The sequence below is a fragment of the Xenopus laevis genome, chromosome 5L (assembly GCF_017654675.1).
Source record: "Xenopus laevis strain J_2021 chromosome 5L, Xenopus_laevis_v10.1, whole genome shotgun sequence".
In the NCBI taxonomy this organism is placed as follows: domain Eukaryota; kingdom Metazoa; phylum Chordata; class Amphibia; order Anura; family Pipidae; genus Xenopus; species Xenopus laevis.
The window spans coordinates 3754582-3777319 of record NC_054379.1 but is presented as its reverse complement, the minus strand read 5'-3'; positions in this window follow the sequence as shown (position 1 = coordinate 3777319).

The window sequence follows — 22738 nt, the reverse complement described above, 5'->3', positions numbered from 1 at the left end:
AAACATAGGTCAAATTCTGTTTTTTTGGCCATTTCTAAAGCTCAACAGACAAGAACCTCAATCCAGTTTCAAATTGCTCATCCCAAAAAAATACTGAATTTCCCATAAACCACTTCACGGGGACCTATAATGCTACAATGTGCACTTTATTTAATACAATAGTATTGTTCTCATATTGTTTATTCAAATATATTCTTTCATTTTGCGTATGAGAAGACCTGCTGTCTTTTAATAGCTCTACATGGATTACAGATGATTGTAGAATTCCATCTATAGAAAGCAATTAAGCTTACAAACTGAACATAATTGTGAAAATGATAATGTACGGCTATAAATACTCAATGCTAAATTGTTGATGGGAACAAAAGAGTGTTACTATTATATACCATGTTTTAATGGATGTACAGCAGATGTAATTTGTCTTTTGTCTGTTCATCGTTGGAATTTTCAATAAAAGGCAGCCTCTGATATTTCAGAAAGCAAAATCGCATTTTTTTCAACTTTTTTCTTTCTACTTATCTGGTTCTAGTTTTCTCTCCCTTCTACAGTCACGAGTCTTTGAAAAATAACCCCAATAATGTCAGGGTGTATTCAAAATGCATTACTTTCTGGCATGCTAGAACACATACTTTAAATCTTTATAACATAGACAAAGCAATTTCCCTAAAACTGATTCATGTTGTCTAGGAATATTTACTTTTCATCTTCAAGCAGCATAGCGGCCATAGAGAATCAAAGCCTGTACAATAAACAAGTCCACAGTCAAAGCATTTGATTTTCAGTTAGCATAAAACAAATGAAATGAGAAGAGACAAAGAAAAGGGGGAAGAGACTTTAACTGTGAATATGCTTGTTGGGATTCATGCTGCAAATAATGATTTTGCAAACATTAGGTAAACGCCAAATGCTGGAGTAGACAAAAATAAATCTGTATGACAGTTCATGGGTTTTTAGAAGAATGCAATATGTGGGATTTAAAATAAGGTGACAGCTCTAGATACTTATCACTTTGAGCATAATATACTTTGTTTGGCTATTCAATCATTGTATATTTTAAATTCCACTTTATTCAAAACCGAGATGCAATCATTCGTCCTAAAGAATTCACCAAGGACAATAATGAATATAGAATTACAAATATAAATCCAGAGTAGATCAAATAAAAAAGATACCCACAAGATGCTGTCAGGCTAAACTGGGATGTGTTTCTATGGATGGAAAGGTTTTTCAAAACAAAAACATGTATAATAATAGCCAAATTCATATGATTTCCGTTCACTCTACTACACAGATTTACTTACAATTCTATATATACAATTCATCATTAATCATATGTAATAAGGAGTCCCAGTCAAAATGCATTCATTCATTTAGGTCAAAGTTTTAACTAGGTCTTTCTTTAACTATTGAGGATTTATTAGGTAAGGGATGTGGGTCTGAAAAACTTTCTTGTGAAATTCATGGTGACCATTTTAAACACAAGTATGTTGACTTCTCAAGGTCAGACCAAAGGCCCTCCACTGATTGTCCCTAAAGACTCTCATGCAAAAGAGAAGAAATATTTAACGCAATGATGGTGATATTCCAGCATGTAGAGAAATCTAGGTACACTGCCTCCATTTAATACTCTGGGCTCATATATTTTCACCCATGATTAGTAAAGCTCTGCTGGAATTCGAGCCAGGAACCTTAGGGTTTTTCAGCACCATGTCCTATCCACTAGGCCAGGTGAGTAGCTAGCATGCCTGCTCATTATCTATCATCTGGTCTTTCCTTTCCCAGCAGCCTAATTGGTTGGTTGGGGTCAGACAGGTCCAGGGTTGACTCTGCCCTATATAAGTCCTGCTCTCCTCACATCCTCTGCCTGATCATTGGCCTCTGTTACCTAAGCACTATGACACGTCATTGTTTCCTCACTCCTGTCTGCTCCTAGTCTTGTTCCAGTCCTGCTCTAGTCCTGATCTAGTACTGTCCTACACCTATTCCTAGTCCTGTTCTGTTCCAGTCCCACTCCTTCCTATCACCAGTTCTTTGCCCGCTCTGTCCTACACCTGCCAGACCATGGCTCTTCAACCACGCTGTCCTTATACCGTTAATCCTGTTCCTGACCTTCGGCTTCTCCCTTTCATTACCTGTTGGCATGATATCAATCCTCACCTTCCTCTGCACAGTTTCCCTTACAGGATGCAAATATAAGATTTAAAGGGATTATTTAATATAGGGTATTTTAAAGGATGATATAATCAAAGCTTTAATTACCTGGAGATCTTTACCATGGACAAAAGGGTGACCTTCTGTTTAGAATTAAGAAGGTTCTTTCACAGGTGCCAAATTGGGCCAAGTTTGAGCTCTGAAGATGTGGAATTCTCTCTGCAGCTGTACTGGCAGATACACTGGATTTTTAGTAAATAGAAGGTTACAAAAAACTCTTGAGACAATACTTGAGAATCTAAAGACAGTTTAGACAGTGGGAGTTGGATTCACTTGGACAAATATTGTAAGATACAATACTCTCATATAGTAATACCCCCATAAGAAACAGATATTTTCCCCTCGAATGATGCAGGTCTATGATTGTGCTTCTTATAGTCAGGAACTGTAAGTCTGTGTCTCGGCACTTAGTTCGGCTTATGTTTTATAGTTGGAACACTCCACAATAGTTCAATACGACAGAAAAATATGTGCCATCCATTGAATAAAGCAAAGAATGAGAGATATAAAGAATAATAAAAAAGGCAGTAGAAATGAAAGTGAGTGGAATATGTTAAATAAGAAGAAGCCAATGTGCTAGATTATGGCCGGCAATAAAACAACCAACACAAACGGAGGAAAGACTCGAAGATACAAATCAAGTTATGGTGTAGACATGGTGAATAAAAGCTGTTATTTCTAGACTTTAAACTTTTTCAATTATGTACTTCAATAGTCTTTTAGACAGTATAAATGAGCTGACAAAATTTGCTGATAAAAGTAAATTGACTAGAACAGTCACAGAAAATGGATGCGCTAAACAAAGACTTAGGCAGATTAGTAGTGTAGGTTAAAAGCTCCGAATTGACATTTCAATTGAGCAGCTACTTCATCTGTGTTCGTAATAGTATCTAAATGGCTAGGGACCATATCAATGTCTGTTGTAAGTACATTTAAGTATACTATTGATTAGATAGGAAGAAAAGAAATGTGAATTGCATGACAGTACATTGCAACAATCATATTTGATGCCATTAATGAATTTTGCAAGAGGGCTGCTACACCGCCATGGAACCTGATAGACACGAATGTTGCTTAGAGATGCAAATGGGATTCAGTTTTAAGAACTTCGGCAAGATTAGACCGGCTAAATTAATCCGGCAATCAAGCAACAGTAATGAAAACCTATATTACGATATTGTTTCACACCAGGAGCAATTATAATATATGAGAAGATTGTGTATGCTGAGTTACCGCTGGCGCCATTAGCAATCAAATCGGATGAAATCAAGATAATAGGCGGTTTTCTACATTTTTATATTTAAATGAAATATCTCAGGGTTGTTATTACTTTAATACCATTGTTTTATTCAATATAACAATGGTAGTCAATTTGTGCTACTGTGGTTGAAGCCAAACTACTGTTCTCCAATGCTGGAACAAGATGTTGGGAACTTCATGTTGGAAACTGCTGTGATACCTTGTCACATGGTTTAGAATGCATCCCCTAGTAACCATACTACCCCAATATGAAACAGCTGTTGGTACTGCTCCCTCTTTTGGGTCTTTGCTTTGGTTTTATATGTTCCTCCCTTTTTCTAGGGTTTCTACTTTATCTGTAAAGGTCTGAAGGTTTATCAGGTAGGATCATGGCTTTTATCTCAGTACTAAAGACCAAGAAATGTGTATTTTTTTACATTTTCCTAATTTGCCTATCATTTCTTTTAGTTGAAATGGGTGGTTTTGCAGTGTTTATTACATTTTGTACCTGAGGGTTTTCATTTTGTGGTTAAATGGGATAGAAACCACATTGTTGGTTTGACTGATGAAGGTCCCAGTTTTGTTTGACTGATGAAGGTCTTGCTTTCTAAGACCTACGAGTGTGGTTTATTGTATTTCTCCCTCCCTCTCTCTGAATTTCAAATTGTAGTTCATTATGCACAGCTTCCCCTGCAACTTGCTTTTCCAAGAGTAAAACTCCTAAATGATTTCTGGACACCCCAACCGATGGGGTGATGGGACACGCAACAAAGAACTGGCCAATCCTGCTGTATAAGCAAAAACCAAAAATCTTGTTCACCCTAAATATTATTGATTCATAAAGAGGTGTTGCAATGAGGGCAAGATTAGCATTGGCCAGTTTAAATATATTGCAATATATGGACAAGCAATTGCTTTTTTATTTAATGGGGGGCAAGTTCTTCGTAGCTTTTGCATAAAATGCATCAATGTCCTTTAATATGTTGATATACTGATATAGGTGAGGATTTCTCATTGTGTTTGTATACATTATGTGCTTGCACTTTCTTTGCACATAGGCATGGGATCTGTTATCCTGAAAACCCATTATCCAGAAAGCTCTGAATTATGGAAAGGTTGTCTACAGTAAACTCCATTTTATAAACATTTTTAAAAACAGATTCCCTTTTCTCTGTAATAATAAAATATTACTTTGTACTTGATCCAAACTAAGATATAATAAATCCGTATTGGAAGCACATGTATAGAATCCATTATCCGGAAACCCATTATCCAGAAAGCTCTGAATTACGGAAAGGCCATCTCCTATAGAGTTCATTTTAATCAAATAATTAAAAACATTTTTTAAATGATTTATTTTTCTCTGTAGAAATGACACAGTACCTTGTATTTGATCCTAACTAAGATATAATTCATCTTTATTGGAGGCAAAGTCGACTTAAGTTATGGCAACCGTAATTTCCGTTATCCGGAAAACCTCAGGTCCCAAGAATTCTGGATAACAGGTGCCATACCTGTCCTGTATATCTATGCACACACACATATATGCTTAGAATTAAGCTACAAAGAACATTTCTTTTTGTAGGACATAAAATGTCCTTCGGAGGAACTAAAAAGAAAAAGGTAAATTTGAGATACAATCTAAAAAAATATATAAATCATGCCATTCTGCTTAAAAAATCTATTAAGACATTACAGAGTGATGTATCGCTCGCCCTACCAGCTTTCATGGTGACTAATATATATTCACCACCGTGACTAGTGATAATGATAATGATAAATAACACGTAGAGTTCAGAATACTTTGCAAGAGATCAACATTGACATCAATGGATTCACATTACTGTATATCTACAGCTTTCCAGAATAGATGAAAGTCTTTAAAAATCTATTTTTGAAGCTGAACATCTTGCCTTTTCTAAGCACGCTGATATTCTCAGTATGGACAGAGGCCGGCCTCTAATAGATAAACTAAAAAGCACAATTTAATTCTTTTATATCCTCAAATTTCTGTTACTCATGTATCGTCATTGTTTTATGCCGATTAATCTCAGCCAATAACATTTTATTTCAAAATACTGGAATGCTAATAAAGTAAATGCTCATTTTATTGAAACTTATGATGCACGCTTGTCTCGTGTGCCATGTCATTAGATGCACTGTGAATACTAAAAACACAAAATTAAAGGCAAGCTCTGCAATGAGACAAAAACTGTGATCGGAGACTCTAGTCTCAAGATTGGTTTCAAGATAACAAATTAAAATCATAATTTAGAAATACATAATCTAGTAATAAAGGGAATAATATATTGGGCATTTAGGGAATAATGTCCTGTAATTAACCAATTTTCGAAACCAGCTTGGACCCACTATAACACAACAGATGGGATGGGGTCCTCAGATATAGAGGGCAATTGCTCATGGGGTCCCAATATTTTTTGTTTGCATTAAAAGTAGCTATGGACCTCTTCCTGGGAGAGACAATGGTCTCTGCAAGGTTTTGTTGTATTCGGTGACTGTGCACAGAAAAGCAGCAAACTGACAAACTTTCACCTTGAGACTAAAAAGTGGGTTAAAAAAGGTTTGATGACTCACCACATCAGGGAAGAGGCCCAGATGCACCACCCTGAACTTTCAGCAGAGGGACTGGATCAACCGAATATCTGTTGGGCAGGCACACAAAAAAAGGCAATCTCACGCCAGGAAGTCATAGATGAGAAGCCTTACGCATTTTGTGCTGCAAACACTTGTCATAGGCTATCCAAACAGAAATCTGTACGCAATATTTAAAAGGGAGTTGTAATAACTTACCCCGGTAGGGGTGTTGGGGGGCGGCGGGGACGCCCGCCGCACTCCAAGCGGGGACGTCCGCAGGGTTCTTCGGCGCCTAGGGAGCACGCACCTCGTCTGGTTGCGTCTTAAAGGCGCAGGCGCGCTGACGTCATACATCAGCGCGCAAAGGCGCAAATCTCAAATGTATTTAAAGGTACAGTTTACTTTATGCATTGCCCGTGATAGGATATTGTTTCCTGGTGCTTCTGAGCCTTGTGCTATTCGTTGCTATATTCTGAACCTGTTTGATTCCTGTTTTTGACCCCTGCCTGGCTATTTTGACTATTCTGACTTCTGGATTCTGACCCGTGCCTGATTACCGACTACCTCTTCTGATTAACCCTCTGATTGACTTCCTGGTTTGACCCTTGCCTGTCTGATAACGTTTATTCTCTGCCTGCCTCGACCCGGCCAGATCTGACTACTCTTTTGCCTAACGCCTTGTACTACGATCTTCTGTCCAAAGACTTTGCTTTACAGTCGTGCCCCTCTGCCTATCCAGAACCCTCATCTTGCACTTCTCGTTTAAGTCCAGGTGGCATCCAAGTAATCCAAGGGCTCCTCCCGAGGCCCAAAGGCGGTCACACTACTGGTGAAGCACGAGCCGAGACCAGGGTGCCTGTGTTTGTTCTGGTGTTGGGTGCCGACCGTGACAGGAGTGCTCCAATCAGGAAACACTTCCAATCAGTGAATCACACAGAGAAATACAAAAGTCAAATTAAATTTAAAAGCATACTAGTCAATCAAGGCTTAGGTTTCACCCACCAATAAAGTAATGGATGCCATATTTGTACACCTAGCTTGAGACCTAATTGAATCAAAGAAAACTTCATTGTACATACAAAGAGGTACACATGGACTAGACATAGCAGGGCACATCATATTTGTTATTGAATCCTAGAGGAGATCCAGCCAAAACAAAGAGTAGCACTTTTTTTCATAACATCACCATTTCTCTGATCAGGGGTGACTCTTTTTATAACCTCATATGGTAAAGAAGTCTAAGTTACTTAAACTACACCCCATGAAGTGTTTGGCCACATTAGTCTCTGATTTGTTCCTAATATTATCATATTCTCATATACATTCTTTTAATATCCAATTAGTCTGTCCAAAATATTATTTACATCTTCCACATGAGATTAGGTACACAATGTACCGGGTATTACAATTAATGAATTGTTTAATATTCAAACATTTATTGGTAGAGTGAGAGTAAAAAGTATCTCCTATTGTAACAAATTTACAGGCTATGCACCTATTGGCCCCACACTTAAAGGAATCTTAATGTTTCAACCAAGTAGGTTTTTTACAACTACTAATTCTACTAGTTGAGAGTGCATTCCTCAGAGTTCTGGATCTTCTAGAAATAAAGCAGCTGTCATGACCAGCCCATACTTAAACTCTTGTGTATGCAGTTCTGGGATAATCCTGAACTATTCATCTATGTTCCTGACTCTGCCTGTTCCCAGTATGTCTACTCCCTGGTCTCCTCCCATCTCGTTACCCTCATGTGTTTCCCATTTCTATTTATGTCCCCTTTATAAGCCCAGCCCTGACCCTTGCCATGCGCCTGGTCATTGCGTTTTCCCTGCAAGACTTGCCGTCCTTGTTCCAAGTGCCTGTATCCCTAGCTCCTGTGTTCCAAGCTAATGTGTTCCTTGTTCCAAGTTCCTGATTCCGGTATTCCTGTCCCGATCCCTACCATTGTGGATTTCTCCGTATTGACCTTTACCCATGTATTGACTATTCTTTGGATCCTGCTTTTGTACTGCGTTTTGATGTGTTTGAACTCAGCCTGTGACCTCAACTATTCTCTCGCCTTTCGATTCTGTACTGTTGCAGATTTCCTGATTCGAACCTTTGCCTGTTTCTGACTATGATTTCTGTTGCTGTTTTTTTCTTCATTACTGCCTGTGATATGGTTTGCACCATTTCAGTAAGTTTAATTCATTATTAAATTGTATTATGACTCTGTCCTGCCATCTATGGGTATGCCCCAGGCTTCCCGCTTTACCTATTATCTCCTGAGTAGTGATGGGCGAATTTGCGCTGTTTCGCCGTCTCGTTTTTGATGCTGGCGTCCGTTTTTGATGCCGGCGTCCGTTTTTTGGATGCCGGCGCATTTTTCGCCAAAAAAACGGACGCCGGCGTCTATTTTCTTTTTTGATGCCATTTCCCAAATTTTGACGACGTTTCGCTAATTTATTCGCCGTAGTCGAATGGCGCAAATTCACCACGAATTCGCGCCTGCCGAAATAATAAATTAAATAAATGGTCCAGTGTTTCTATTAACTATGTCCTTATATTAGGAGCTGTATGTTAGTACACAGGTGGTGGGATCAGGAGAGGTGGTCTAACTGTATCTAATGGCAGTTATATAATTTTTTTTCTTCACCAGATTAATATTTAGTAAATAATGTATATTGGGGAATATGTAGGCCTATACTAAAGGCTTTGGTCAGTACAGGCATTCTGTAGCCCCGTGCTAAGAGCCTATCCCTCAGATCTCATGACTTCCGTTCAATTGTCATGATCTGAACATAAATGCTTCAGTCTTAAGAATTGGCCATATGGTATATTACAAATTAAATGAGGGGGATGAGAAGATGATGCCCTCAATATGGTATTTCCAAGACATTCCTTCCTAAATAAAGAGACCACAATTGAATTTCCATCAACTGATGAAGGCAGATCCAAAAACGACATTAGGGTGGAATGCTTAGTGAACGTAAACTTAAAAATAAGGTCATTAACATTTATGTAGGCATAAAATTAATTGAATCAACATCTTTATATGCAATATATAGATATGAATATGTATGCTGAGAATTACAGCAGCGTGTGCTTATTAACACCACAAACACCAAGGTTAAGCTTTTAAAGTGATTATCCTCTCGTGTAACGGAATACAGAAGTGCAATCTTGGCCGCTATCTCGCCATTTATTACACAATGAAAAATGAGCACAAATCAGGTTTCCTCTCTTATTTGCAGTAATTCTAGATGAAAATATACTGGCCACGTTTAATGATTTTTCCTGTAATGGATTAGGGAAATTAAGGAACGGAGGTAAATAAATGGCAGAAGAGTTGATCTCAATGTTAGTGCAAATTGGATGATTGATTGGCTGCCATAGAAGGATTTGAAATAGTAACACAAGGGTTGAGTCGGAAAGGACAGAGGAACTGTAGGTGCACAGATAAAGTACAGTTGAAAATAATTACATTAAAGGGGTTATTTACTAAAACGCAAATTAATCACATTTTTTTTATGAAAACAAATTTGACCAAATTCCCACCCACAAATGTATTAATAATTCTTCTAGAAAGTCAGAGCAAAAAAATGTTGCAACAAAATCAAACATCAATTAGAATTTTAGGATTGATGCTCTGAAAATGTGACTTCATTGAATTGTTGCTGTAAAAACTCGACTTTATCAGATTATCGGACAAAAACACAAATTGTATCGGATTATCCAACGCAGATCTAGATGTTAAAAAACAAATTCAGGGACATCTGCCATTGACTTCTACATGGCCTCGACACGTTTGAGATGGAGTATTTTGGATTTTTAGCAGCTTTTTGGTATAATAAATATTTTCTTGAAAATTTTTCCCTTTAAAACCATGAAAAGATACATTTGAGGTTTAATAAATGGGCCCCTAAATGTTTTATAGCTGCTACCATATATAAAAGTGACCATGCAAGATAGACCATATTGGTCTCATGATTTGTTTCATCTGAATACACTAGATACATGGCGAACTCAGATAAATAAAGCATTCAGTTCGGTAAGGACAGGGGTCCCCAGCCTTTTTATTTTACCCATGAGCAACATTCAGATGTAAAAATAGTTGGGGAGCAACACAGGCATGAAAAATAAGGACTATTATTAGCCATTTGCTAACCCCTATATGGACTGGCAGCTACAGGAAGTTCTGTTTGGCAGTAAACCTGTTTTTTATGCACCAAAACTTGCCTCCAAGCCTGGAATTCAAAAATAAGCAGGTGCTTTGAGGCCATTGGGAGCAACATGGAAGGGGTTGGTGAAAAACATGTTGCTCGTGAGGCACTGGTTGGGGATCATTGGGTAAGGGAAACTTTTTTACTCATAATTGCACATGGACCAATAGCGAATACAGTCAGTAAGATACAACAAGTTGTTTGGCACCACCCCAGTGATTCTAGATCCTTACCTGTACCCTGATATGACACCCTACAAAAAATGCACCAGCCTGGGATACTATGCTGAGCACTGCACCACTAAACTTTTCTGGTCTGTTATCCATCCGTTGTTGGGTTTTGATTGCATAAAGAAGAGATTTCTGTACTGTGCCTAGAATTGGTGCAAGAGACATGTGGAAAAAGGAAACCAAATGGCATCCATGGCACTCAGCAAACAGTACCCCAAACATTTGGGTTTATTGATGCCGGTAAGCAACTAGAATCACTGGTAGGGGTGCTAAATAACTTGGTACCCCGAGAAATTTTACCTTTCATCTTTAACACTGACATCACTGACTGTTAAGAACTATACAATGGAATTGTGAGGCTACAGGTATAAATATGCAGTACAATTTGACTTTGGTGCAAAGGTCCTGTGCTAGTCTTAAGGTCCAAACTTGGAATAGAGAGGACTAGGGTGTAACCTTCACCTTCCAGGTGTCTATTTTACTCCACTGCATGTGGTTTTCAGAGAAGGTACTTATCTACCCAGCCATGCTGTTAAATCCATTTGGACAATTCTAAAGGAACCCTGACTAACAATCTCCCAAATTCCTGAATAACTTGTGGGAAAAAAGTAAATATATTGGGGAAATAAGGTTTGGAGCAATAAGATAAACACTTTGTCTCAGTCTATCAATAAAGTGCAATGTAATGGCTGAGGCGCCTGTTTTCCAGTAGGTCAGAACTTTCAGAAAAGGCCAGATCTGACAAAGTGAATGCTGATCTTATGCCAAGAAATGAGATCCCTCTTGCAGACTAATGACCTTTTTGCAACTAATACAAATATGATTCATTGACAGAGGCGTCTGCAGATTATTCAGATTAAAGTTTTTCAGCATAATCAGCTGTTTTATAACAGAAACACAAGATTGGCTGAATAATAATGTCTTTCAAATAACTGAGGTTCAGTTATTGCCTTTTATAAAACAGCCTCATGAACTGTAAATTCCATTATTGTTTGTTTTATATGGTCCTGCCTAATTTCTACAAGATTCCTGGCAAATGCTCATTCAGAAGCAAGTGCCTTTTGTAGGTGACTATCCAAATGTGTAACAATGTGATTTACACTAAGAACTTAGGTCAAATACTGGATTTTTGGCCTTGATACAGTTTTCTTGAAAATGATGTGCAATTATTGTTTTTCATATATAAAAATTATATAAACAGAATGTTTGGGACATTTTAGGCTATGGCCAACCACCATTTACATCTAGACACATCACAAGTTCACCTAATACTTGTCTGCTCGGGGCAGATATGATACAGGCACAGCCAAATAACCTCTCCATACCATGGACAATTTCATTTGATATAGTTCCAATACAGTGGGCTTAGCCCATGGGAGTCTAGAGAAGGGGATGAAGACCCAGCCTGGAAGTCGGTTAGACTGGCATTTTTGGAAAATTCCTATGTGCAATCTTGGAAGCCCGGCTTGAAGGTCAATTAGGGTGAGCACTGGGGAGCCCTGACCAAAATTGGGACCTCCAAGAGGTGCTTGACCCAAAAAGTCTGAAAACCAGAAGGTATATTAATATATATTAAGAGGGTAGTAATAGAGACAAAAAAGGCTCTAACATTCTGATATCATTGTTTTTTTTATTTATGTGTACATACAGATTTTGATACATATATAGCATGTTTATATAGAATATTATTGTACCAACCATTGAAAGATAAGGGAGGAGGTGAGGCTACAGTTTATGGAAAAGGTTAGCAGAAAAAGGAAAATCAAATTTATTGGGGCCAGGGTCGAGAACGGCATCCTACCCTCCTGTCCTGTTATTTGATCCCGTGGCTTAGTTTAGGGCCAAGTGCGCCATACCCTTTCCTTCTCCTGTGACTTTTATGGCATCTTCATTCACAGCTATTGAATAGAGGGAGAAATGGTTGCTGGCGTGAGAAGTCATTTTTGTGAGGACTAAGTCCTTTAGACCGAGTCTGCCCATTTATGGGGCCCTCCAATGGGGCTACCTGACCGATAATTGTCCAAAAATTGGGCAGATGTCGATGGGCCAGGTTTTATTTTCAAATCGGGTGCGGACTGATTGGGCTTGTTTGGCCCTAGGAGGCCTTGGTGGACATATATCGGTGGAAAGATCCAGTCACTGAGGGGTTCTGTGACCATATAAAGGCACATATGTATTATAAGGGATAATGTACCCCCTACTGTAAATGATAAGGATATTAGAAGTCACTGAGGGGTTGTTCTGTGACCATATAAAGGCACAAGGCTGCAGGCTGAGTTATACAGGGAACTCTGAGTATCACTCATGTATTATAAGGGATAATGTACCCCCTACTGTAAATGATAAGGATATTAGAAGTCACTGAGGGGGTGTTCTGTGACCATATAAAGGCACAAGGCTGCAGGCTGAGTTATACAGGGAACTCTGAGTATCACTCATGTATTATAAGGGATAATGTACCCCCTACTGTAAATGATAAGGATATTAGAAGTCACTGAGGGGTTGTTCTGTGACCATATAAAGGCACAAGGCTGCAGGCTGAGTTATACAGGGAACTCTGAGTATCACTCATGTATTATAAGGGATAATGTACCCCCTACTGTAAATGATAAGGATATTAGATGTCACTGAGGGGTTGTTCTGTGACCATATAAAGGCACAAGGCTACAGGAATTTCATAAGCTTACAGGTCTCTATTTCTCACTGTGCAAATACAGCTGTGGTGTTTCATATCTATTCTAGTCTCAAGGTGTATCATGGGGGTATTAGTGCTGTCTGATTATATTTGTACTGGGATGACCAATGACCTTGACTGAAGGCCTTGACACTGCCCTGATCATATTTTTTCAGAGCACTGGGCAAAACACATTTTGATGTTAATGAAGGGAATGAATTTGTAGATCAGGGTTAGAAGATAGGTCCCCTGGCAGATGCTTCTCACCTCAATGGTAGGTCTGATGCTTCCCCAGGCCCTGGATCTCAACCGCCCCCCACCCAGTGATAATTTTCTACCTACTCTATAGATACCTGTGGGCTGCCCCCCTGTAAAGCTGCCGCCCTAGACACAGACCCACAGGTGCTTATAAGGTACACGCTGCCCTGTTGACGGCCAATGATAGTTGCAGTAAAATATCTAAAACCCATTATAATACAATTTATCCTTGTAATTTTATCTCTGTTTCTCCCTCCAATGGGCCACTGTGCAGTTGGGGACCCAAAGTATTTCTGCCAGCCCTGAAATATTGATATTTCCCAATGAGAACAGGGTCAGTACCATTTCTGGAATCCTTGGGGTCCTTTGGGGACGTGTATTGTTAACAGCAAGTTTATTGCTTTTGCTCTCATAACTGTGCACTAATGTTATATACAGTATATATATATATATATATATATATATCTCACAGTCCATTTGTCATAATGTTTGCTTTTCCAAGAATAGGCATGATCCAGCCATGGTGACAGTGGTGTGTGCGCAGCAGGGTGTGAATGTGACATTTGCAGCAAGATTGTTCCTTTTCTCACTCGTACTCGGTGTGATCACATATATGATCCCCCCACACTGTGCGGCAGGCAAACTGCCTATTTTTAGCAGCAGCCGCAGGACTGAATGGCAGGTATTTATAGTCGAGTGCAGCACATTTGACACAGATGCAGCGCAATGACAAAAGCTATTGACTGAATTCAAATAATTATGAGTCTCTTGTGCTTGTCGTTGTTGTGTTGTTCATTAATAAATAGAAATGCGCCATTTATATACAGCATTACTGAAAAATAAAACAAATGCAGACAATGATCTGTATCACTCATTATAGAATAGGCACAGAGGACATTGGCTTTTAGGCCCAACATTGTAGGTTCTGGGGTTTTGGGTTTATAACCTTTTTAAATATAGACCTGTGTGTGTTTTGTTTTTCATAAATCGACAGAACAGAAAGGGCCTAGTTCACAGCAATGGGGCTCACTTTATAATATTAAGGAAATGAGAAAGCACCCCAGCCAGTAGGGATAAAAATTAGATCTTTATTCCATGAATTAAAAAAAAAAAATGAATTAAAAAAACAAATAGGAACCCCACAAACAATATATGGTTTGGGGCGTTAATAAGGTTGTTCAGCTTTAAATTATCCTTTAGTATGACGTAGAGAGGGATGTTCTGAGACAATATACAAATTGGTTTTAAATTTTTATTATTTGTGGTTTTTGACTTATTTAGCTTTTTATTCAGCAGCTCTCCAGTTTGTAATTTCAGCATCCAAATTTCCCCTAACAACCATGCATTGATATCAATAAGAGTCTGGAAAAAGTAGCAATAACAATGTATTTGTAGCCTTAGGGCAGAGACACATGGTCAGATTTGGGGAGATTAGTCGCCCGACGACAAATCTCCTCTTCTTCGGGCGACTAATCTCCCTTAACTGCCTTCCCTGCCTTCCCGCAGGCTAGAATGAAAGTCACCGGCGGGATGGCATTCGGAGCGATTCATTTTCCGAAGATCCCTTTTTCATCATGAGGCAACTTCAGAAAATGAAGCGCATCCCGCCGGCAATTTTCACACAGGCCAGCAGAAGGCAGGGGAAGGCAGTTTGGGGAGATGAGTCGCCCTGAAGAAGAGAAGATTTGTCGTGGGGCTACTAATCTCCCCGAATCTGACCATGTGTCTTTGCCCTTACAGAGCATTTGTTTTTTTAGATGTGATCAGTGACCCCCATTTGAATGCTGGAAGGCAAATAATTCAAAAAACTATAAAAAAATAAATAATGAAGACCAATAAAAAAAGTTGCTAAGAATTGGCCATTCTTTGGCCATACTATGGAGGTTATTTATTAAGTCCGAATGCCAAAAGTGTATAGTGGATAAAACCGAGCGATAGACAACATTTTGCCAGGGTTTGTCAATGGGCAGAGTTTGCTGGTAAAGAGTATTTCCTGGCCATGGTCCTACATGAGAGACTTCCAGCAATCAAATAGTATTATGTGCCATCTGGGCCTAATGTGATTAAATATCTACAAATCAACCCTACTTTACTGATCCTGTATCATTATACTTTTTTAACAGTTGTCTTCATAACATCAGTAGACTGAAGGATTAAGTGTGATTAAGGTGAAGGTACAAAAATATCACATATCTGGACCCCTTTTTTGCATTCTAAAGGTGGCCATACACGGGCAGATAAAACTGCCGATATCGGTTGTTTGGACCGATTTGACAGCTTATCTGCCCGTGTATGGGGGCTTCCGACGGGTCTTCCCGATGGATATTGTAAGAAACTTACCCTGGTGGTCTAGTGGGCAGCGGGGTCCACACCGCGTCCTTGGCGTGGACGCCCGCTGCGCCGCTCCTATCCTGCCCTTGCCGTCGCCATCTTTGATTACTAGGGCACGCGCGGCGTGCCTCTTAAAGGCGCAGGCGTGATTGCGCCAGCGCGCAACGGCGCGAAATTGCACACGTTTTGACGCCAATTGGATCCCTATTTAAGGCCCATTCAGACCTGTAGCCAGTGCCCGTTATAGGATCTTATCCTGTGGTTTCCTGAGCTTTTGCTACCTGTTTCTGAATTTGTTATCCTGACTGATTATCCGTGTTTGAGCCTGCCTGTTCCTGACTACTCTGCATTCTGTATCCTGACCCTTGCCTGCCTACGACAACTCTTCCTGCTTAACCCCTTGCTTGATCACCCAGTTTGACCCCTTGCCTGTTTGACGATTCTGATATCCGCCTGCCTCGACCCAGCCTGTCTGACCATCCTTCTGCCTTATCCAGTCTGTCTGATTATCTGGTTTTGACCCCTTGCCTGCCTGACGATTCTGTTATCTGCCTGTCCTGATCCGGTCTGTTCCGTTCCCACCTGACGCCTTGTCCTTGACCTGCTGCCCCTTTGCCAGCCAGAACTCCTCGCCTTGTACCCCTCGTTAAGTCCAGGTGGCACCCAATTAAGCTGAGGGCTCCTCCCGAAGCCCAAAGGTGGTCACACTACTGGTGAAGCCGAGCCGAGACCAGGGTCCTTGGCATTTGTTCTGGTATTGGATGCCGGCCGTGACAGATATCTGGCCACGATATCGATCGGGAAGGTTTGACTTTTAACCGACCGACCCGTCGGAGCCCCTTGGCGCATCGTAATTCGATCGTTCGGCCATACGATATAGCCATGCTGTTAGTGGCATATCGGGGAAAGATCCGCTCGTTTGGCGATGTCGCCAAACGAGCGGATCTTTGAGTCTATGGCCACCTTTAGTCTTGCCCTATGCCATTTTAATGAGCTCCCAAAACCTCTCATTTTTGTAATTACCCAACTGAGCACAAAGAATTTTGGTGACTTTCCTGTAGTATCTGCTGATGCTGCAAATATGGTGGTGGGTGTAGGGGTTGCCTTCATATTCTCAAACTTGTACATCATTTAGACATGCAAGCTCAGGGGCACCAGCAAGTTCAAGGAGCAAAGAAGCCCTGTATTTACCTCCTGTCTAAGCCAGGCATTCATCATAGGGCTGCTTTGCTGTCAAGGTTGTCAACTCAAAATTAAACCTTGGCCCTCCGGGTACATGGAGGCCAAAACAGCCCCCAGAAGTCCATTTAAGAGTGACTGCCGGTGGCATCTTATAACAGCACCTCTGGCATTTGCCAGAATCGCCAAATTGCTGTTTTTTGACACAGGGTGCAAATTCCGCCATTTTCCCAGACAACAGAGCTCTGTGCATGGCACTAATATGTGAGACTTGTGCCCAGGGAAATACGGAGACTGCCCTTAAATGTTTAAAGGGAAACACAAAACTAAAACAAGGCTAGACTAGAGTTTCAGGAAAAGGAATCTGTTATTTTCAACATGAATCTTTATAAATGGCTAAAACACTATGGAGATTATGCAGGAACATGGGTAGAAGGTTAATTCAGTTCAGTTACCTATGGCAACCATTGAGCAGTTATCATTACCTGCAGATGGAATGAAGACACTTGAATTTAATTGGTCACTATGGGATACCGACTGAATTAGACGTGTTACCGTCTCCCCATAATAAACACATTCCAATAAATAACCTCCCCCTTTTTATGCAGATGCTGAAAGTTGCCTCTTTATTGGCCTTAAAATGCCGGATAAGCCATTGGCTGATAAATTTCCTGCAATACAGAAATCGAAATGAAAGGGATGTTTTATGTTTTGTGACTTTTCATAATGTGTAACAGTTCCGTAACCAAGCAAAACAGGTTGAAGTGATATACGGAGGGTTTTTACGAGGAAGCTATTTTCTCAAATGATTTCGGTCTTAACAGATTTGATTTTTGTTCTGTTTGGAAACTCACACTGTGAAATGTGTCTCCTGCTGAAACAAATCCATGATAATTAATTCATTGTAAGGAGTTGTATTACAGAGGCAAGGTACAATATGTCGCTGGGGGAAACTTATATGAGGAATGCGGTGCAGGGGCTGTCAGGATTGGATACTTGGGAGCTTCCCAGTAAGTAGCTGTTTGTAAATAACATATGGGGCTGTCAGGCATTTCTGGGCACGCTCAGTGAGCACACACACGCCACTAAGTTACTGATCATTTTGGAGGAAAACAGGACAAAAGATGTTTATGCCACCGATGGGTTCCCAAGAGGGAGCACTGGTTTTAGCATTCTGCTGTTTAGCAAATAATGGGAAAAATGGATGTTTTATACAATATTCAAATATATATCAGCCAATACAGCCCATCATCTGCAACAGACAATTATCATTTTGGCCTCTTAATTAGCGATGGGCGAATCTGCCCCTCTTTGCCGAAAAATTAGCAAAAATCCGAAAACATGTGTGAAACGTATTGATGTCAAAATTATTATGAAACACAACAATTTTTATGCGCTCGACAATTTTTACACGTGCAACTTTTTTATCCGAATGCATTAAAGTCAATGGGTGTCAAAATAATTTTGACGCGCAACAATTTTTACATGAGCGACTTCACAGCAGTTTTGAGAAACAATTTGCAGGCGGTGGAATGCGGAAATTCGTTGCGAAATTCCATGCCTGGTGAATAAATTCGCTACGGATGCACTGAATCCACTATTTTGGATTCGGACGAAGCCCCGAAACTGAACCGAATCCTAATTTGCATATGCAAATTAGGGGTGGGAAGGGGAAAACATTTTTTACGTCCTTGTTTTGTGACAAAAAGTCACGTGATTTCCCTCCCGCCCCTAATTAGTATATGCAAATTAGGATTCGGATTCGGTTTGGCCGGGCAGAATTATTCGGACGAATCCGAATCCTGTTGAAAAATGATGAATCCTGGCCGAATCCTGGATCCGGTGCATCCCTAAAATTCGCCCATTACTCTGCTCAATTAATTACAGGGGACCTAACACCCTAAAAAATAATTCCAAATCCTGTTTTATGATGTTAATCAAGCAAATTAACTTCACTTACACTATATAGTACATGATTTCAATCTTAATTCTTCTAATCATGTAAATCACAATCACATCAAGCAATCTTGCCAAATCATGCCAAAATCTTGTTTATGCACCAAAATGGGACACTTACTGCCCATGGCCATGCACTGGCTACAAAATTAAATGTTGGGGGAATTTAAGTAGAACAGTGACATCTAGCAAGTGCAGAATGAAAAGTGAAAGGCATAGAGGAGGGGCAGGCAATATTTGATTGACAGCTGAGAGTTTTAAAAGCATTTATAACCAGTATGGTTGTTTTAATAAAAATAAAGAAAGTGGGTTTCATGATTAATTTTAAAAGGACTTTTATTATACAGATTTCCATGTGTGGTTGACAAGTCTCCTTTAAGCAGGTAGGACTTGCAGATGTGGGTTGGTGGGTCTGAGGTTTGCTATTCTCAATATAAACACGTTTTACTTATTTAAATCTGATTTCCCTGTTTCCAGGGCCGGATTACATAGAAGGCACCCCTAGGTCTGCTGTCATTCATCGCCCCAGTCCCATCCCTTTTATTATCTCAAATTTTCATTGGGACTGGAGCAATGGGGATTGAAGCACTTAGGATTCAGGGATAGAGGAGCAAGGTAAAAGCAGCGGATAGAGGTTTCTGTGATATCACACTTGGAGTTGGGCGTGAGGCAGATCACCTTAGAAAGAGGAGTATTAGACTCACCTGAGGAGGGGGAGTGTGGAGTTGGCTCTCCCAGGTGATTCCTGAACAAGTTGAAGGGCCACAGGTAGGAAAGGCACCCAAGCTCCTAAGCATACGGCTACGGGTGCCTGAACCACTGTACAGTGTGCTGTATGGTTTGTTTAAGAATATTAAAGGGATACTGTTATGAGAAAACATGTTTTTTTTTTCAAAACGAATCAGTTAATAGTGCTGCTCCAGCAGAATTCTGCACTGAAATCCATTTCTCAAAAGAGCAAACAGATTTTTTTATATTCAATTTTGAAGTCTGACCTGGGGCTAGACATACTGTCAGTTTCCAGGTGCCCCTGGTCCTCTGACTTATGATCTAATAAACTTCAGTCACTCTTTACTGCTGTACTACAAGTTGGAGTGATATCACCCCCTCCATTCACCCCCCCCCCCCCCAGCAGCCAAACAACAGAACAATGGGAAGGTAACCAGATAGCAGCTGCCTAGTAGAAACATTCAATAGTAAAAATCCAGGTCCATAGTGCAGCACTGGCTCTTTCTGAAAGCACATGACCAGGCATGTATCCTGTCTTCACCTTGTGGGGCCCCAGAACTTTCTACTGCAGAGCTGACTGGAATCCAAATCACAGCCAAGATTAGTCTAAATACATAGTACAAAGGGGATCAGGCGAAGGCGCGGTCAGATTCAGGCAATTGGTCAGAGGCAGGCAGTAAGGATTCAACATTGGGACATGCATTGGGACTGTGGACTGTAATAAGTCTTACTAAGGCTTGCTTCATGGAGGAACAACTCCTTGCAACTTCCAGTAGAGCACATTTTACATGGACTTTTTTCTTTTCAGATGGGCCCTGTGCCAACCACACTGATTCCACACACACAGAAGTTGATCTTACAAATACCTTGGATACTAGTGGTTTCTAAAAAAAATGAAACTCTTTATTGATTGAATAACTTCAGTCTCTTTGGTAGGTGCTGATATGATGGTTCAGGAATCATTCACTTTACAGTTACTTCAAATAATTTAATCCCTTAGATGCTACTTTGACAATACCCCAGAGTTAATGCTCACTGCCTTGGTGAAACAGTCCCCAGGACTAGGCAAAGCTCACAGTGGTCCCATACTCCAGGAGTCTGACGACTTGAGTCCCTATACTGGCAGCATTGACATTGCATGGTAATACCCCTTCCTTCTTCCTCGTTGGAGCCTCTGGCTGCTCTACTAACTACTTTGCTTCTCTTTCTCACTCTTACAATGAGCTATTACAGATCTTCCTAACATTTACTTTTCCTGCTGGGACCTACCTCCATTCCAGACCTTTCATCAGCATCTCCTCCAGCATGTCGGAACCAAAAGAGGCTGAGCACATGCGGGTTTCCCTTTTTATAAATAGGAAATCCTGACAACCTCTAGCCAGTTACTGAACTGCCAGAAAAAATGCTTTAACCAGTAATAAGAGACATTGCTCACTCTGAACTGCAAATCAGGCCCAGCTCTTATCTGATGAAAGCTTTCATGGAAAACTACCTGAAATAAAGTTAACAAAACCTTTACTCTCTCTGAGATATGTAGCAGTTATTAGATATTGTAAGTATATACAGATGCAGCCACTTTGGTTTGTCTGTTTGACACAGAATAACTAAACACAGATATCCCATTTATCTCATTTAACACAGAAAACTGTGACACAACATCCCATCTAATTAAAGCATTCACCATTGTGAACAATGGTGCTTTGGTATTCTAATGAAAAGGTTAAATGCATTAAATGAGTTAAGATAACTTTAAATAACACAGTTTCTTCAATTAACTCTGAGTCATGACGCATTTAAATCACAAATCCAAGTGGCTTCATCTGTACATCAATGGTGTTCTCCAGGTTCTGTTGCGCTGCAACTCCCAGCACCCAACTATAAGCTAAAGGCAGCACAACCTAATAACTTTAAACAACCAATATACGCTCATTTTTTTCCAGTAGAATGGTCTTTAGTACTGGGGGAAACATAATGATACTGTATTTATAGGGATGATGGATGTCCACCCCAAGCAGCATGGGGGCTAATTTTGGCCACAAGCTCATAGTTTAAGCTTCTCTCTATATGTCTGAACCACAGAGACCAAAAACCCTGCAACATATTTCACGGAGAAATGTTTAAAATATGAATCTTACACTTTACTGTTTATTTCTGCAATTGTGTATGATCTTCGGCTATTTTCTGATAAATGTGGTGTGAGATGAGACTTTTTATATAACATGCTCTTTTTTTCTTTGTGTTGGTAAACGATTTCAGAAATCAATAAACCAATTTTGTCCATTGTAATGCGCCCTGTGAATTTTGTTTCTTCTCGAACATTGTACCCTTCACACAAAATTGCTCGCCGGCTGCATTGTCATGTACTTAGTTATATACACCCTGACACGTTGTTTGGGGGAAGTACTGGAATCTCTTCGATTTTATATATGAGATCATTACAATTAAGAAACTGCTAGGAAATTGTGATCTCCCTGTTTTCTCCAGATGTTTAAGGAATAAGAAGCATTCCATTTTTTTTTACTTCAATTTCATATATATTACATATTCCTATCAAATTCATGTATTATTCAGTTTTATTCACTTATAATGGGCAGTTATATGTATACATATTCTTGAAATTTTTGCACCCGTTTCGCAGACTTATTCGCCAGAGGTGAAACGCTGAAATCCGCCTCTAATTTTCCCAGCCGAATAAATTCACCAATCACTAGTGGAGAAGGCTGCAGAGGAAGTCAGACCAAAAGAGAATGTGGAAGGTGAGAAAGAAAAGGTAAAGTATCCACTGCCTTTATTGCAGATTAGTTGGCCATACTTCAGCCAATATTATGTGCCAATTAGAACCCTCTTGAGTGGTGGTCTTACAACATTTCACATTTCCACTCATATAATTTGGAAAGTGAACACTTGCCTCAATAAGATTAATGTTATCATTGTGACAGAATCATACCAGTGGTGTTCTGAATTTTCTTTATTAGTGATGGGACCACCTCAACATGGTCCGAACACTGGACAAGAGGGGTGAGGAAATCTTCATCCCAGGACCAGATTTCCCCTAGTGACAAATAAAGTCTAATTGCGTTAAAAAAAAAAAACAGGCCTGCTGTATCACCTTTATTTCTCCATTGTTATCATTG